Below are 18,945 nucleotides of genomic sequence, written 5' to 3'. Positions count from 1 at the left end.
TATTTTTGATTTATCTTTAAATATTTCAGCAATCCTGTCAATTTCCCTAGCTGCTATTCCCTGGGGGCGAATTTTGGTAATAGAGTCACCTTGCAGACCATTGCCCCGGTTTTATTTTCTCCACCAAAACAGGTCCTGGGACCCACAAATGGATGTAGATCTTTTCCACTGGATCCAGGGATAGTAACAGAAATACCATCAAAATTTTCTGACTCTTAGAATCTGCATTTTCCTAACAAATCAGCAAGCAGCACTCTTCAGCCAGATGTTTCTTGCAACCCTAAAGTGGTGCTGTGTCTTTAATTTTCAACTGCTTTAGAGCCAGTGTGGGAACATTGTTGGGGCTGAGGCAGCTGGCAGTGCCTGAATGAAACTGTTACACAGATCACAGTCCCTGTGTTCTATATTGTCTATCAAACTTTCACAACTTTTGCTCAGCCTTGCACCTCACTTTTCTTGAGGAAGAGCTGCCCTTCAATGAACTGTCCCTCACCACTCCAAGATGTTGTGTCCCCAAATCCACCCCAGATCTCTTTCTGCCAGAGGCAGAGGTTGAACCAGATTCTGCTGATTGCTCTTTGGACTGGGTAGATTTATTCTGTCCAATTTTCCCTAAGAAAGATATCAAACTCCACTCTTATTACTCTCCTCCTGGGGGTGGAGTGAGAATAGTGGCTGGAGACTTTTATGCTGGGTGGGTTTAAGTTGTCTTTGTTTCTCCAAGAAGCTGCTAAAACTACAGCACATCTCTCCCCTGCCTTCGGCAGGGCTGGAACATGGGCCACTGGCAACCTTATGATATTGGCTGGCAGATCTCATGGGAATGAAAGGAACTATAAATGGAATTAGTACACTGGAGGCATACAAAACCAGATTTGAAGAAGCAGAAGAAAGTAATAGCAACCTAGAAAGCAGGACTTCTGCAATCAAACAGATAGAAAAACAGATACAGAAAAGGACAGAAAAATTTGAACAGGGCCCAGGGAACTGAATGACAGCATGAAGTGTCCAAACAAACATGTCATGAAAGTCTAAGGAGAGAAGAAGGGAAATGGTTTAGAAAGAATATTTAAGTATTTAATGGTTGAATATTTCCCAACTGTTTTAAAAGACAAAGATACCTATATTCCAGAAGCACAAAATACTCCAAGCAAAATAAATCCATATAGAAGTACTCTGAGACACACACTAATCAGAATGTCAAAACCAGACATAAAGCAAGAATTCTGAAGACAGCAAGAGAAAATCAAGTCACCACATACAAGGTATACCCCATAAGAGTAAGTGTTGTTTTCTCAACAGAAAACATGGAGGTATGAACTCAGTGGTATAATATATTTAAGACATTGAAAGAGAAAAAAAATGCCAGCCAAGAATTTGATATCTGGCAAAATTGTCCTTCAGAAATAGAGTAATCCATTCAGTAATCCATTCACAGATAAATAGGAACTGAAAGAGTTTCTTAGCAAAGTCCAGCCCTACAAAAATATTTAAGAGGAAATTGAAGCAAGATGCTATCAGTTTCAATGGGAACTCATCACCACCTTCACAAAAAGCAGCTAATAAGGGTCAAGATCCTGCCTAAGTGAACTGTTTTGGGAACCTACAGGACCAGAAACTACAGGACATAGATCTGCAGGGAACAGGGCAAAGATAGAAAAAAACCCCAAGGGAAAACCATGAGTTTGTCACCCTGGTGACTGGAACTATTGGGCAGCTAAGCCCCACCCTCAAGGCAAAAAGGCTCTGTGAACCTCTTGACTCACATCACCCACAGAATGGGGGGAGCATTCTCTGGGATTAAGAGGGTTCTGGCAAAGTGTGGAAAGAGATTTCCTTTCTGTGGGTTTGTTTAACTGGACCCCTTTGAATTTAAGAGAGCCTAACAACTGGCAAGAGGTGGCCCTGGGAAGAGGGAAGAGGCAAATCAGTGCAAGCAACCTAATTTACCTAGTTGACCTGGGAGAGAGGAACTTGGGTTGGGAGATGGAAAAGTGATGCAATTGACTGGTTTGGTGCTGAAAACTATCAAAATCCCAACTCTCCTAAGGGAGACAGGCAATAGGAAGAACTTAATAAACTTCTAAGGGCCTATTTAAGGTCCCAGGGGAGGAGGGGGGTCTGGAAGAGGGGTGAAAGTAATTTCCCAGTGATGTTTTCAGACACCAGGGTCCTATTTGAATTTCAGAAGGGAACTCAACCTGACCAGGAGAGGTGAGGGGGGATCTGATCACACAGAATCCTGTCCTGCTGTCCTGGGAGAGAAAGCAAGAATAGAAGGGGGCAGGGATAAACAGGCTTCTAATCATCAAGAATTTACTCAACAAAAAGTAAAATCTGGCCTAGGGAAAGTGACTGGATAGCTATATGAGGTCGCTGGCTTGATTTCTGACTCTCCTTGAAGTAATAATCCATCAGGTTATCAAACACTCAGCTGATACTTTAAGACAGGGAACACAAAGAGAGTATATTTGTATTATCTTATCTTGGGTCTCTTATTTTATTTAAAAAAGGTTCCTTTTTTAAAGTTTAATTTAGGTTACTTGCAAAAACCCAATTCAAATCCTGCAGAGGGCAGGCTGCTGGGTCATTGCTTGATGAACACCAGCAGCCTGAGAAGCTCCTAAATGGGAAGGCTGTTTTCCCTAAGTTTTTGTTTGATTGCTTAATTGAGTATTTGTTTTTGTTCCTTTTTAGTTTCCCTCTTTCTTCCCAACCATGGTTTCCTTTTTTTATATTAGGTGCTGCTGTCTTGTTTCCTGTTTTGTTGTGTTTCCCCCTCCCTCTGTTTCTCTTTTTTGTTTATACCAATTTTGTCTACCTATGCAATTTCCTTTCCTTCCTTCATCTTCCTATCCTCTGATTTCTGTTTTTGTTCTACATTCCACCTCTCTTTATTTAGTCTTCAATTTTCTTATTTTATTGCTATCTCCTGTATTCTCTGTTTTCTTTCTTTTTTAAAGCTTTATTGTCTTTTAGCTAAATGTCTTTTCTTTAATCTTTCCTTCTCTTCTTATCATTCTGGCCTTTTAGTTCATTCTAGATATTTTTCTCTATTCAGTTTTTCATTTCATTTTTTGTACAAATATTTAATAAATCCTCTGCACTTATTATATGAGTTAATTATTTATTTTCCTAGGTCTTAGATGTTCCTCTTCTCCCTTTTACTGTTATTATTATTACTATTTTCCTTTTTCTCTTCTTTCCTCTTTCCCTTTCTCTGGCCCTAAGCTTTTTCTTTCAAAGGACCATAGACAACAGCAAGGAAAAAGAGTAAGAGGAACAAAGTGTCAAAGAGAAAACTTACAGACGTGGAGCAAGATGGCATCCGAGTAACTACACCATCTTCATTTCTCTTGCAAAGGACCAGCTGTGTGGTGATGGAATTCTGCTGTAGCAGGTTGTTTCAGGAACCTACAGGGCAGGAGGCATCTGGTCATTGATCTGGAGAGACTGTAGCAGAATTAGTGCTTGCTCAAAGTAGAGCTGTGAGTTTCTAAGACTGAACTCGGAAGCCGTGGGATGGTAAATCCCTTCCCTCTAGGTCTGAGGGCATAGCACTCCAGAGAGCTGCCGTTTGTGCAGCAGCATTCCCAAGCCCCTTGTTACCCAAATGTGTGAACCAAAAGCCCGTGTTCCCTGAAACCCCACAAATGACATTTCACAGACTTACATACCCCAAGTCCACATTCTCCCAGGGCTCTGTTTCCTGAACCCAGCACTCCCAGAAAACCAGCATTGTGCTACCCCTCTGGTCGCAGACTAACTCCAGGAGTGGCAGGGTTTAGGTGGGAGATGCAGAGGGGCCCAGGGAGTGCAGGTTCCATTTTCTGGTGCCCCCCTTTTATTGAGTTGGGAGAAGCATATCAGCTGACCTGGGGAGAGCCTAGGAGGAGAAGAGAGGTGAATCTGCTGAGAAAACCCAATTTACCTAAATGACCTGGGATAGGGTTCTTGGTCTGGGAGAAGGTGGAGTCAGAAAATTAGCCCCTGTGTAGCACACCTAAGGGAGAGGCCCTTAGGGATGTGCTTTGCAGACTTCCAATAGCATATTTAGGGTCCCTCACAAGGGGTGGGTTCTCTCTCTCAAGAAATTAAGATATATTATTTTCTGAGAGTTGGTTCACTAGGGACCCATTTGAATTTCCTATAAGAGCCATCATGCAGCCTTCCTGATGCCATAGGAGAGAGAGAAGTGGGGAAGGAAAAAAGGGGGAAGGATAGACACCTAAGCAGCTTATTTAAAAGCAAAGAGGATTCCTTGCCTGAGGCCTTTTCTGGTCCTTTTTCTTGATTTGTTTTCTTGTTTTCTTTCCTCTTTATCCCCACCATGGCCTTTTGTTTTTCTTTCTCTTTTTCTTGCTTGCTTTTTTTAAATTAAAAACATTTTTATATGAGGTGCTGCAGGCAACATTTCTTATTTACTGTGCATCCTCATACTCAATTTCCTCTTTTCTGTGTATACTGATTTTGCCTACCAATGCTATCCCCTTTCCTTTACATCATTCCATCCTCCATCATTTATTGTTTCTCTTACATTCCACTTCTCTTTGTTTAGCCCCCAATATTTCTGACTTTATATCTCTAATACCTCTAATCTGTTTTTATCTTATATTCACTCTTTATACTACTGTCCTTTCTTTTCTTTTTCCCTCTTTCCTGACCACATTGACCTTCTAATTCATACTATATTCCTCCCCATATTCTGTTTATTATCTCATTGTAGGTATTTTATTTTATTATGATTATAACTATACACAGCTTTTGTGAGTTCAATATCCATTCTCCTAGATCTCACATGGTTCTTCTGCTAACATTCACTATCAATACTGCTATTATATTTTATTTTCTGACCCCTTTTGCTTTCTCTGGCCCTAATATTTTCCTTCTAGTAAAATTAGCCAACAACAAGGAAACAGAATAAGAAGAACAAAGTGACAAAGAGAAGACTTAACACACACACAGAAGAACAACTAATTAAACCCTGAGACAAAGAAGCTAATCAACTGAATGAACCCAAGAAGATAAAATGATGACCAAAGAGCAACAAAAAACTACAGAACAAACCAATAATCAGGAAAACATGGCCCAATACAATGAACAAACTAAAAACCAGGAAGAGAAGTGGAACACCAAACAAATAATTAAAGTTCTCAAAACATGTGTCATGGACCAATTCAATGAAGTGAAGGAAGAGAGTAAGCATATTAAGAAAACACTTGGAGAGCATACAGAAGAAATTGTAATCATGCACAAAAAGATAATGGATATGATGGGGATCAACAGGACAATCCAATAAATAAAAAACACACTCTCTGCAAATAACAGCAGATTTGCAGAGGCAGAGGAAAGAATTAGTGGTGTGCAATACAGTACATCTGAAATCAAAGAGATTATAGAATAGATCTATAAAAAGAGAGAAAAAATCCAGCAGGGAATAGGGACATGAATGACAATGCAAAACAAACCAACATATGCATCTTAGGTATCCTAGAAGGAGAAGAGAAGGGAAAGGGTGCAAAAGGGGTGTTGGAGAAAATAATGGCTGAAAACTTCCCAAACCTATTGAGGGAGATGCATGTACATATCCAGGAAGCACAATGCACCCCAGACAGTATAAATCCCAACTGGCCTACCCCAAGCCATATACTTGTCAAGTTATCCAATGCACAAGACAAAGAGAAAATACTAAAAGCAGCAAGGGAAAAGAGAATAATCACATACAAGGGAGGCTCCATAAGATTAAGTGCTGATTTCTCATCTGATACCATGGAGGCAAGAAGGCAGTGGTATGACATATTCAAGGTACTAAAAGAAAAGAATTTCCAACCAAGAATACTCTATCTAGCAAAGCTAGCATTCAAAAATGATGGAGAGTAGAAAATATTCACAGATAAACAGAAACTAAGAGAGTATGCTAACAGGAAATCTGTCCTTCAGGAAATGCTAAAGGGAGTTCTACAGGAAGAAAAAAACAGGAGAGACAGAGATGGAGGAGAGTGTAAGATCAACTAAAATGACAAAAAAAGAAAAAATCAAACTACTTATGACAAACACAAATCCAAAAAAAAATATGGCTAATGTAAGTAATTCCTTGAAAGTAATAACACTGAATGTTAATGGATTAAACTCACCTGTTAAGAGACACAGATTGGAAGATTGGATAAGGAAATTTGATCCATCTATACCTTGTCTACAACGAACACATCTTAGACACGGGGATTCAAGGAGATTGAAAGTGAATGGCTGGAAAACAATCTTATAGGCAAACAATAACCATAAAAGGGAAGGTGTTGCTACATCAGTATCAGACAAAATAGACTTTAAATGCAAAACTATTGTGAGAGACAAAGATAGACACTACATATTAGTGAAAGTGTTAACCTTTCAAGAAGAAAGAACAATCATAACATTTATGCCCCTAACAAGGGTGCCTGAAATACCTGAGGGAAACACTGGAGAAATTAAGTGAAGGAATAGATGCCTCTACAATTATAGTGGGGGACTTTAACACACCACTATCACCATTGGACAGAACATCTCAAAAGAGAATCAATAAAGAAACAAAGACTTTGACTTTGAACAATATAATAGAGGATCAGAACCTAATAGACATATGCAGATTATTACCCCCAAATACCACAGGGTATACCTTCTTCTCAAGTGCACATGGATCATTCTCCAAGATAGACCACATTCTAGGACACAAAGAAATTCTCAATTAATTAAAAAAGATTGAAATCATACAAAATAATTTCTCTGACTACAGTGCAATGAAGCTGGTAATCTGCAAGGCCAGAGACCCAAATTTGGCACCAAGATATGGAAACCAAACAACACATTCTTAGAGAAACAGTGGGTCAAGGAGGAAATCTCAAAAGAAATCAATAACTACTTTGAAACTAATGAAAATGATAACACAGCATATCAAAATTTATGGGATGCAGCAAAAGCTGTACTGAGAGGGAAATTTGTAGCCATAAATTCATACATCAAAAAAGCAGAAGAGCTAAAATTGAAGAACTGATTGCACAATTTGAGGAATTAGTAAAAAACAACAACAAACTAACCCCAAGGAAAGAAATAACAAAGATCAGAGCAGAACTAAATGAAATAGAAAATAAGAAATCACTCAAAAAATAAACAAAACAAAGAGTTGGTTCTTTGGGAAGATCAATAAAATTGACAAACCCTTAGATAGGCTAACAAAGAAAAAAAGAGAGAAGAAGCAAATATAAAAAATAAGAAATGAGAAAGGGGATATCACCACTAACCCCACAGAAATAAATATCATATAAGAATTCTTTGAAAAACTATATTCCAAGACGACAGACAATTTTGAGGAAATGGACAAATTCCAAGAAACACATAAGCAGCCTACATTGAAAAAAGAAGAAATCAATGACCTCACCAAATGAATCACAAGTAATGAGATAGAATCAATCACTAAAAACCTCCCAACAGTTGTCCTGGGTGGTGCCCCAGGGACAATTGCCAGATGTTGTATGTCCTCCCATGGCCCACTGGATGGAACATGGGAAAGTGTGGGCTATGGTGTGGAACACGGGACATGGGGTGTAGCAATGCCCGGAGATGTATTCACCAGATGCAATGGATGTGACATGATGATGGGGGAGAGTGTTATTGTGAGGGGAATGGTGGGGTGGGGGTGGTGGGGCGAATGGGGACCTCATATTTTTTAATGTAATATCTTTTAAAAAAATGAATAAATTGAGTAGAATTTGGGGAAAAAAAAAGAAGAATTGGAAGCACCCTTGTAAATCTGGTGTACATAATCCCAAATACTGTTACATATGTTTTCCATTTCCTGGAGTTTCTAGAATACAGATTTTAAAACATTTATTTATTATCTATTATTATCTATAATCTATTAACATAAAGTGTCAATGCTGGGAAGTCCATAAGTATAAATTTGAATTTTTTTCTAATTTCTGTTTCAGAGTGGTGGTGGGAGATTTGGTTTCCACTGCAGGTAAATTTCTCCCAATTCTACTATGTGGAAATTTAAAATTTTTATCATTGTACATTTCAAACTTAGTGGTCCTATGTGGTTTATTATTGAAATATTTGTATTGCATTTTATATATTTATACGTTTTTTTAATGTTCTAAAATTCATTAAAATGTTTCATGTTCTGTAAAAAACAAAAAACAAAAAACCTCCTAACTAAGAAGATCCCTGGGCCAGATGTCTTCACAGGTGAATTCTACCAAACATTCCAGAAAAAAAACTAAACCAATCTTGCTTAAACTCTTCCAAAAAATTGAAATAGAATGAATATTGCTTAACTCATTTTATAATGCTAACATTACCTTAATACCAAATCCAAACAAAGACACCCCATAAGGAAAAATACGAACAAATCTCTCTAGTGAATCTATGTGTGAAAATCCTCAACAAAATACTTCCTAATCATATTAAACAACACATTAAAACATATGATACACCACAACTAAGTGAATTTCATTCCTGGTATACAAGGATGGTTCAATATAAGAAAATCAATTAATGTAATACACTATGTAAACAGATTGAAGGAAAAAAATCACATGATCATATCTATAAATGCAGAAAAAACATTTGATAAAATACAGCACTGTTTCATGATAAAAACACTACAAAAGATCAGAATAAAAGGAAACTTTCTGAACATCATAAAGGGCATATGAATGAAAAACCCACAGCTAACATCATTTATAATGGTAAAATCCTAAAATCTTTCTCTCTAAGATCAGGAACAAGACAAGGATGTCCACTACCACCTATTCTATTTAACATTGTCTTAGAAGTACTTGTGCAAGCACTGAGGCAAGACCCAGATGTAAAAGGGATTCGAATAGGAAAGGTAGAAGTCAAAATTTCACTATTTGCAGATGACATGATCCTATACATAGAAAATCCTGAGAAGTCTACAAGAAAGCTCCTAGAACTTAAAAATGCATTCAATAAAGTCACCGGTATAATATCAGCCCAAAAATCAGTAGCATTCCTGTATATCAATAATGAGCAATCTGAGCAATCAAGAAACAAATATCATTTACAATAGTAAATTAAAAAAGTAAATACCTAGAAATAAATTTAACTAAAGATGTAAAAGACTTATACACAGAAAACTACACAACACTGTTCAAGGAAATCAAAGAAGACCTAAATAAATAAATGAATGGTCCCTGTCCATGGATAGGAAGAATAATATTATTAAGATATCTATCCTACCAAAACTGATCTATACATTCAATGCAATCCCAATAAAATACAACACAACATTCTTTAATGTACTAGAATAACTATGAAATTTATTTGGGAAGGAAAGAAGTCCCAAATAGCTAAAGACTTATTGAAAAAGAAAAATGAAACTGGAGCAATCACACGATCAGACTTCAAAACATAATACAAAACTCCACTAGTGAAAATGGCATGATATTGTCACAAGGATAGACACACCAACCAATGGAACTGAATTTAGAGTTCTGAATATAGATCCTCATATATACACTCATCTGATATTCAATAAGTCCATCAAGCCCACTCAACTGCAAGAGAATGGCCTCTTCAACAAATGGTGCCTAGAAAATTGGATATCCATATACAAAAGAAGGAAATAAGATTACCGTCTCACACCTTACACAAAAATCAACACAAGGTGGATCAAAGACCTAAATATAAGAGCCAAGACCATAAAGACTTTGGAAAACAATGTAGGGAAACATCTCCCTGACCTTGTAATAAGAAATGGCTTCATGAACTTCACACCCAAAGCATGAGCAGCAAAAGAACAAATAGATAAATGGATTTTCCTCAAAATTAAAGCCTTTTGCACCTGAAAGGAGTTTGTCAAGAAAGTGAAAAGACAGTCTACACAATGAGAGAAAATATTTGGTAACCATATATCTGATCAGAGAATTATATCATGCATAATAGAAGACAAACAACCCATTTAAAAAATGGGGAAAAGATCTGATCAGACACTTCTCCAAAGAAGAAATACAAATAACTAAAAAGCACATGAAAAAATGCTCCAAATCTTTAGCTATCAGGGAAATGCAAATCAAAACTAAAATGAGATACCATCTTACTCCCATAAGATTGGCAGCATTCAAAAAAAATAGAAGACTACAAGTGCTGGAGAGGATGTGGAGGATTGGGAACACTCATTCAATGCTGGTGGGAGTGCAGAAGGATCCAGCTATTCTGGAGTACAGTTGGCAGTTTCTGAAAAAGTTAGCTATAGATTTGTCACATGACCCAGCAATTCCACTGTTGGGTATATACCCAGAACAACTGAAAACAAGGATGTAGACTGATATATGCATACCAATGTTCATAGCAGCATTATTCACTATTGCCAAAGTTCAAATCAACCCAAATGCCCATCAACAGATGAATGGATAAATAAAATTTGGAATATACATACAATGGAATACTACTCAGCTATAAGAACAAATACAGTACAAGCACATGTGATAACATGGATAAATCTTGAGGACCTTATGTTGAGTGAAACAAGCCAGGCATTGAAGGAGAAATACTGCACGATGTCTCTGATATGAAACAGGCAAACCGAGCTATCTCAGAGAACAAGGGACTGGATGATCAGCTGAAAGGAATTGAGGGGGAGAGGAAGGTTGCAAGCTAATGCCTACTTGGTTGAAGCCTATGATAAGTTGGAGGTAATTATTTGTACAAGGAAAGGATAAGATGGTGGCATAGGGATACATTTAGATGGGCCTATGTGGGCTTGAGGGGCCTAGGGTTGGTAGGATGGGTCAGGTGGTCCAGGAACTTGGGGGGAGGACTGGGGAGACCAGTTGAATATGGGAGAATGTCAGGTATATTTTTGAAGCTATAATGTTGAGAAAATTATTTAGAAAGTATAATAAGGTAGGATTACATCTTTATGGTGCTGAAGAGCAGGCATCTGGTACAGGGGCAATCATATAGGGAGTGTTTAAGTGTTCGTTTTGTCATAGTATGTTATATCATTGGGTGGAGACCCATGCAATGAGTTTGAAAGTGTACCCACATCCTGGGGAGACCTGATGTTCCCAAATAGAGTGAATTGTGTCACTAGAGAGAATCGGTGGCTCTCAATTAGTTAGGGCAGTCTAGCATATCGAGTCCTCAGCATTGTTACAGTATCTATAAATCTGGTCCCTCAAGTAGTGAAGATTGATTGTCACTGTGGGCCCTGAGGGGAGGGGTAGAGAGGTATAGAGTAGATGGAAGCAGGGCAACTGGGGGGCAATGGAATTGCTCTACAAGATCATGCAATGATGGATATAGGACAGGTTAACATACACCAAAAGTGTATAAAAGCCTGTAAGCTAAAATGTAAACAATAATGTAAAACATAAGGAAGGCAAAAATTTAGAAATTTTTGCAGTCTAAAATATAAACTATAATGTAAACCAAAATAGAACCATGTTTGATAGCTATGTTTCAAAATCTGTACATCAGCTGCAGCAAATATAACATGAACATGTAAAAAGATCATTTCTGGGGAAAGGGGAAAAGGGTTTGATGTTCGCTATATAGGAGCCCCCTATACTGTGTATGTGAATTACTGTGATTTAAAACTATTTGAAGACAAAATTTAAAAATTAGAAAAAGAAGGGTGTAGACACTGAGGAATAAATGAAAGAAAGTGCCTTGCCACTGTACTTACATGGCAACACCTATTACAATGATGAAAGGCAAAATGTTTAAAACAAAGCTTTATAATATTTTTTATTTTATTAATACACCAATTTATTTTTTACTTTATTTTAGTATTTCTAAATTATTATGTATTCTATTTCTAAACTTTAAGTCCATCACTGTATTTCAATTTTCTCTTAACTGAATTTGGCAATACATTAGGCTTCATTGTTGAAGAAATTTTGGACCATAGAGAGGTTCAGCTATGGCTTGGGAGGGACACTGGTGTGGAATGTTATTAATGCGAGGCACAGGAGTGGGGGGAAGTTCTCCAGAGCATGTATATAGGGGACACAAATTTGTTCTGATATATGATGGGTATTTTTATAGTTACAGTTACAAACATCAACTGAGGGAGTGCTGAGTTCCTACCCAGGGAAACTATGTCACATTCTCCAATGGAAGAGAGAGCCAAAGTAGATACAATCCTAGGTGCTGATTCTCCTGAAGGTTACAGAGACCCACAGGGTATATGGTTATGGCAGATGGATCTGGAGCTCTGTGTCATGTCAGAGGGCCCTACTTTGGAATTGGTGTTCCTGAGTGTGATGGAGCTAGACTCAGATGTGACCTTCCTACACATGCCTCTTCTGTCACTTTTACTGAACCTGTGGTTGGCACTAGGGATGGTGTATACTCAAGGGACTTCAATCTCTGGACAGCCCTTGTGCAAGCTGGGCCCTGAGCCTCAGTAGAGTTGCAACACTTACTCTCTGGTTCATGGAACTTACCCAGGTCAGCTAATAGGGAGGTGAAGTTGGTCAACCTCCACACCAGGGAATCAAGAGTGCCAACAACTGCAAGCAGAGGAATTTCATCCATCATCCACGTGGGATCTATGCTCCTTCTTGATCTAAAGGGTACAGAGAATGGAGGAATAAAATATGGATTAAAATGGACTTACTGATATTCTACTATAAAATTATTGTGACTAGTAATAAAAGAATTTGTAGCATTGAGGTGGAGAAAATGGCCATAGTAGTTGCTGAAGGCTGGGAAAGGGAAGAAGACATATGATGTGGGGGCATTTTTGGGACCTTGAGTTGTCCTAAATGATATTGCAGGGTCAAATGTTGGACTTTATACATCCTGCCATAATTCACCGAATGTACTGGGGAAAAGTGAATTACAGGGTAAACTGTTATTTATGTGCTGCAGCAGTGCTCCAAAATGTGTTCTCCAAGTGTGATGAGTTTGCCACAATGATGGAGGAGGTTGTTGGCACGGGAGGAGTGGGGTGGCGAATGGTGGTTATATGGGAACCTCATATTTTTAATGTAACTTTTTTTGTGATGCATTTATCGTCAAAAATACAATTTTATAAAAATCATGGGGTGGGGTGGTGAGGAGTGGGATATATGAGAACCTCATGTTTTTATGCTTTTTAATGTTTTCTAGTATGACATTGTGATGTATTAACTTTAATTTAAAAAGTGTAAACAAATAAAACCTTAAAAAAAAAAGAAAACTTACAACATACACAAAAAACAGGAACAAAATAAAACCCTAGATTAGAGAGAGAAAATAATCAACTGAATAAACCAATAAAGATAAAGAAATGCCAAAACAACAAAAAATTATGAACCATACTAAGAAACAAGAAGACATGGCACAGTCCAATTAAAAAACTAAATATCAGGAGGAGATGCAGAACATGGAACAACTAATCAGAACTGTTCAAACAATTATGAATCAATTTAATGAAGCAAATGAAGAGATTAAGGACATTAAGAAGACTGGGAGAACACATTGAAGAACATACATAAAATATAGTGAATATGATGGTGTGGAAAGGCACAATCCAAGAAATAAAAAATACAGTGGAAGCACATAAGAACATTATAGGCATCCCTGAGGAAGAAGAGAAGTGAAAGGGGAGAGAAGGAGTGCTGGAGGAAATAATAACTGAAAACCTCCCAACCCTATTGAGGGGGATGGATGTATATTCCAGGAAGTACAGTATAAATCCCAACAGGCCTACTCCAAGAAAATTTTTGTCAAATTGTCCAACATTCAAGACAAAGAGAGAATATTGAGGAGGCAGGGAAAGATGGCATCTGAGTGAGTGCACCTTATAATCTCTCCTACAAAGAATTGGCTGAGTAGGGTTAAATACTGCTGGAATGTGCTGTTTTGGGTGTTTGCAGGGCAGGAGGTGTCTGGACATCAATTTAGTGGGATGGTGACAGAGAAGATTCTTGTAAAAGGTGGAATTTTGGTTCTCTTTCATGGAGATTGGGGCTGCATGCAGGACGCTTCCCCCTGGGGCTGGTGGCCCAGCAGCAGCAATTCCTGGAGGTTTTGCTGCACTGGGGAGTCCACAAGCCCTGAGAAGGTTATTAAGGGGCTTGCGGGGTGGGAGATGTCTAGAGGTCGATTTGGTGAGACAGTGAAGGAAGAGATTCTTGCAAGATTTGGAATTTTGGGTTTCTGACATGGAGATCAGAGCTTCTGGCTAGAGACCCATGCCCAAGGGCTGGTGGCCCATCTGTGGCAGTCCCCGAATTGTTTGTAGTACAGTGGTGCCCCAGCAGGCTGTTTCGGGGGCTTGCAGGGTGGGAGGTGTCTGAAAGTCAATTTGGTGAGACAGTGACAGAGGAGATTCTTGAGAGATGTGGAATTTTGGGTTTCTGACATGGAGGTCAGAGCTTCTGACTGGAGCCCCTCCCCCTAGGGCTGGTGGCCCATCTGTGGCAGTCTCTGAATTGTTTGTAGGGCACAGGCACCCCCAGCAGGCTGTTTTGGGGACCTGCAGGGTGGGAGGTGTTCTGAAATTGATTTGGTGAGACAGTGACAGAAGAGACTCTTGTGAAAGGTAGAATTTTGGGTTTCTGACACAGAGGTCAGAGTTTGTGGGCATGAACCCTCCCCCTAGGGCTGGTGCCCAGCTGTGGGGATCACTGAAGGCTGTGTTGCTCTGTGGTGCCCCAGACTCCCTGTTAACCAGATGCATGGTTCCCAGGTTTGTGTACCCTAAACCTGGTGGCCCACACTCCAGAGACTCGTACCTCTTGAGTCTTCAATATCACAGACTTCCCATCCCTGAATCCACCACACCCTGAGGTCCATCTGAGGTCCCTGATTATCCTAGCCTTTGACATTTGTGTTTTTTTTTCTTTTCTCTTTTTACTTTTTTAAAATGTCTTGGTTACTAATATTGCATTATCTCCTGGTCTTTTCTCCCATTGTATCCCCCAAGGTCCTTTTCCATTTATTTAGGTTTTTTTTTTCTGTTCTTTTCTTTTTCTTGCTTATTTCCCTCCCTTTTCTTTGTTCACCCCCTTTTTTTCTTCTCTTTTTTCTTCTTATTTTATTTTATTTATACAATAGGTGCTGCAGGGAGCGCATAACATTTGCTATGTTTCCTCATCCTCCAATTCCTCCTTTCTGTGTGAATTGATTTTGGCCACCTACATTATCCCCTTTCCCCCACATCTTGCTATTCTCCATCATCTACCATCTCTCTTACATTCCACCTCCCTTCTTTGGTCACCAAATTGCCTAACTTTTACTTTCTAATACCTTTGTTCTGTTTTCTCTCTTTTATCCATTATTGATATTATTGTCTTTATTTCTCTTTCCCTCTCTCATGAAAACACTGGTTTTTTAATTCATACTATATTCCTCCCCATATTCAGTTGACTGTCTCATTATAAGTACTCTACTTACTGCTATAACTCCATACAACTTACATGAGTCTAATATCCATTCCCCCAGATCTCACATTGTTGCTCTGTTAACAGGTATTACCAATATTACTTTACACATTTTCTTTTCTTACACAATTTCCTTTCCCTGGCTCTAATAGTTCCCTTCAAAGTGAACTTAGCCAGCAACAAGAAATTAGAGTAAGAAGAACAAAGTGACAGAGAAACGACATAACACTTATGCAAGAAAAACAACTAATTAATCCCCAAGACAGGACAAAGAAGCTAAGGAACTGATTAAACCCATCAAGATAAAATGATGACCACAGAGCAACAAAAACCTACAAACCAAACTGCGACGGCTTGCTCGGTCGGTAGAGGTGGGGTCTGGCTGCGGACGAGGGGTCGGTCCAGCTCTGGACGAGGGGTCGGTCCCGCTCAGGACGAGGGGTCGGTCCCACTTGGGACGAGGGGTAGGTCCCACTTGGGACGAGGGGTCGGTCCGGCAGCAGACGAGGGATCGGTCTCACAAGGGGTTGCGCGGTTCGGCTGACGGGGTCGCCCGGCGAAGCCGGCGACGAAGGGGTCGCCCGGCGAAGCCGGCGACGAAGGGGTCACCCAGAGAAGCAGGCGACGAACTGGGGACAAGGGAGGCCAGGCCCTTGTCGGGGGCTCTCAGGACTGGAGGGCGCACGGCAGAAAAACTACCGCGGAGACAAGGTAAACACGCAAGTCCACTTTATTGAGGGAGAGGCAACAGTTTTATAGGGGCTGGGGAAGGCTGATTGGTTGAAGCCACGCCCTGTTCTGATTGGTTGCCGATGAAAGGTCAGTGGGCGGTACTGGATGGGGGAGGGGTGGTGGTTAGGGATTGGCTGTCGCTGTTGCTGGGGGAAGGGGCAGGGTTTAGGGATTGGTGGCTGCTGTTGCTGGGGTGGAGGGCAGAGTTGAGTTTCCCGCCCACGCCTGGCTGTTGTTGCTGTCGGGGGAAGGGAAAAGGGCGGGCTGGATTTTTCCGCCCACGCCTGGCTGTTGCTGCTGTCGGGGGAGGGGAAAAGGGCAGACTGGATTTTTCCGCCCACGCCTGGCTGTTGCTGCTGTCGGGGGAGGGGAAAAGGGCAGACTGGAATTTTCCGCCCTGCGCCTGCACAGGGAGAAGGAAGAAGAAGGGTACCGCCCCACAGGCATCGTGTGGCACCATCCGGGAGGAGGGGCGGCCGCGGAAGCACGGCTGCCGAGAAGGGGAGACCCGAGGGCACTCTGCACCCATGCCGAGCTTCCTTCAGGGGTGGCGGTGAGTCCGACCAGCCACCCTATTATGGGGGCAGCGGCTTGGCCTACCGCGGCCACTCCCCTGCCAGGCCAGCAAACCACGCTTCAGCCCGAGGGGTGACCGCACCAAACCAATAATCAAGAAAACATAGCTGAATCCAATGAACAAACTAAAAAACAAGAAGGGGAGAAGTACATCAGACAATTAGAGATCTCAAAACATATATTAGAGATCTCAAAACATATATTAGAGACCAATTTAATTAAGTAAAGGAAGAGTTTAACAATATGAAGAAAACACTTGGAGAGGAAATTGCAGACATATGCAAAAAGATAACAGATATGATGGTGATGAACAGCACAGTTCAAGAAATCAAAAATAAACTCTCAGCAAATAGCAGCAGATTAGAAGAGGCAGAGGGGAGAATTAGCGATGTGGAAAACAGTACATCTGAAATTAAACAGATAGTAGAATTGATTGATAAAAAGATAGAAAAAGTCCAGCTAGGACTTATGGACCTGAATGACAATGCAAAATGCACAAATATACCTATTATATGCATCCCAGAAGGAGAAGAGAAGGGAAAGGGGACAGAAGGGGTATTGCAGGAAACAATGGCCGAAAACTTCCCAAATCTACTGAGAGAGACAGATGTACATGTCCAGGAAGCACAACGCACCCCAAACATCATAAACCACAACAGGCCCACCCCAAGACATATACTTGTCAAATTATCCAATGCTCAAGACAAAGAGAAAATTCTAAAAGCAGCAAGAGAAAAGAAAACTATCACATACAAGGGAGACTCCATAAAATTAAATGCTGATTTCTCATCTGAAACCATGGAGGCAAGGAGGCAGTGCTCTGATATAGCCAAGGTAACAAAAGAAAAATATTTCAAACCAAGAATACTCTACCCAGCTAACCTAGCACTCAAAAATGATGGAGAGTTCAAAATATTCACAGATAAACAGAAATTAAAAGAGTATGCCAACAAGAACCCTGCCCTTCAAGAAATACTAAAGGGAGTTCTGCAGAAAGAAAGGAAAAAATAGGAGAGGCAGAGTTGGAGAAGAGTGTAAGAACAAGAAAGACAAAAAGAGAAGGAAAAAACAAACAAAATATGACAAACACAAGTCCAATCAAATTATGGCTAATATAAATAATTCCTTGAAAGTAATAACACTGAATTTCAATGGATTAAACTCACCTATCAAAAGATTCAGACTGAGACATTGGATAAGGAAATATGACTCATCTGTATGCTGTCTAAAAGAAACACATTTTAGACCCAGGGATTCATGAAGGCTGAAAGTGAATGGTTGGAAAACAATCTTACAATCAAACAATAACCAAAAAAAGGCAAGAGTAGCTATATTAATATCAGACAAAATAGACTTTAAATGAGAAACAACTGTGAGGAACAAAGAAGGATACTACATATTAGTGAAAGGCATAATCTCTCAAGAAAAAGAAAAGAAAAAGATAGGATGTAGAAATTTTTCCAAATCAATATATACTCTAGATCTAACCTTCAAACTCATCGCTATATTCCATTTTACTACTAAGGGAACCTGACATTATATTGGGACTCACTTTACAGGAAGTTTTGGATCACAGAGTGGTTCAACAATGGTGGTGGAGGAATACTGGTATGGGATGTTATTGACAGGCTATATATGGTTGACAGGGAGTTATACAGGACATATGTCCAGGGTGCATGGTAATGTTTAGATATACTCATAGTGGAAACAATTAAAAACAACAGCTGGGGGGTACTGGGCTCCTGGCCAGGGGGGCTCTGTTGTGGTCACTAGGGGAGCAGTGGCAGCCCCCAGGTGCAACGGTAAGAACCAGGAAGGAATGAGGGCCCAACAGTGGGCTTCTGATACTAATGACTATGTTGTGAGCCTATACGCCTGCAATAAGAACAAGGTCTAGAGCAGCATTGTGTTTCCTCCTGACAGCCTTCATGTTACTCAAATGTGGCCACTCTCGAAGCCAAACTCAGCATGTAGATGCAGTGCATTCCCCCCAGCATGGGATATGACACCTGGGGATGAGCCTGCCTGGCACCAAAGGGTCACTACCAAATACCAGCTGAAGATGCAACTAGAAAATGACCTTGAATTAAAGGTCCAATGCAGATCAGCAGAATATCCCTGTATACATATAATAACATGACTTTAAAATGTTGTTTGACCTAATGTAAGGGGGAAATGGAAAGGAGAATGAGTTTATATGGCTACGAGTCTCTAAAAAAGAGTCTGGAGGTTGTCAGAAGGATTGCCGTTATGCACAACTTAG

The 18,945-nt window shown here is 39.9% G+C and overlaps 1 protein-coding gene across 5 annotated transcripts in view; it reads right to left on the bottom strand.

Moving 5' to 3' along the window:
• The window catches only part of LOC101426976 (interferon-gamma-inducible GTPase 10-like), a 117,497-nt gene that overhangs the window by 40,625 nt on the left and 57,927 nt on the right, over positions 1 to 18,945 (bottom strand). For 2 of the 5 annotated variants that reach the window (XR_009182413.2, XR_009182410.2), the window contains exons 2-3: positions 12,450 to 12,571; positions 3,308 to 3,414 (exon numbers count right to left, since the gene is read on the bottom strand). The gene's annotated coding sequence lies outside the window, so the exon portion shown is untranslated. Of the gene's footprint in view, positions 1 to 1,457; positions 3,454 to 12,449; positions 12,572 to 18,945 lie in introns of those variants that run through there. The other 3 variants (XR_009182416.2, XR_009182414.2, XR_009182409.2) reach the window with 3 other exon arrangements.

This window comes from Dasypus novemcinctus, chromosome 2 (assembly GCF_030445035.2).
Source record: "Dasypus novemcinctus isolate mDasNov1 chromosome 2, mDasNov1.1.hap2, whole genome shotgun sequence".
NCBI lineage: Eukaryota > Metazoa > Chordata > Mammalia > Cingulata > Dasypodidae > Dasypus > Dasypus novemcinctus.
This window is presented reverse-complemented; position numbering and strand designations above follow the sequence as displayed.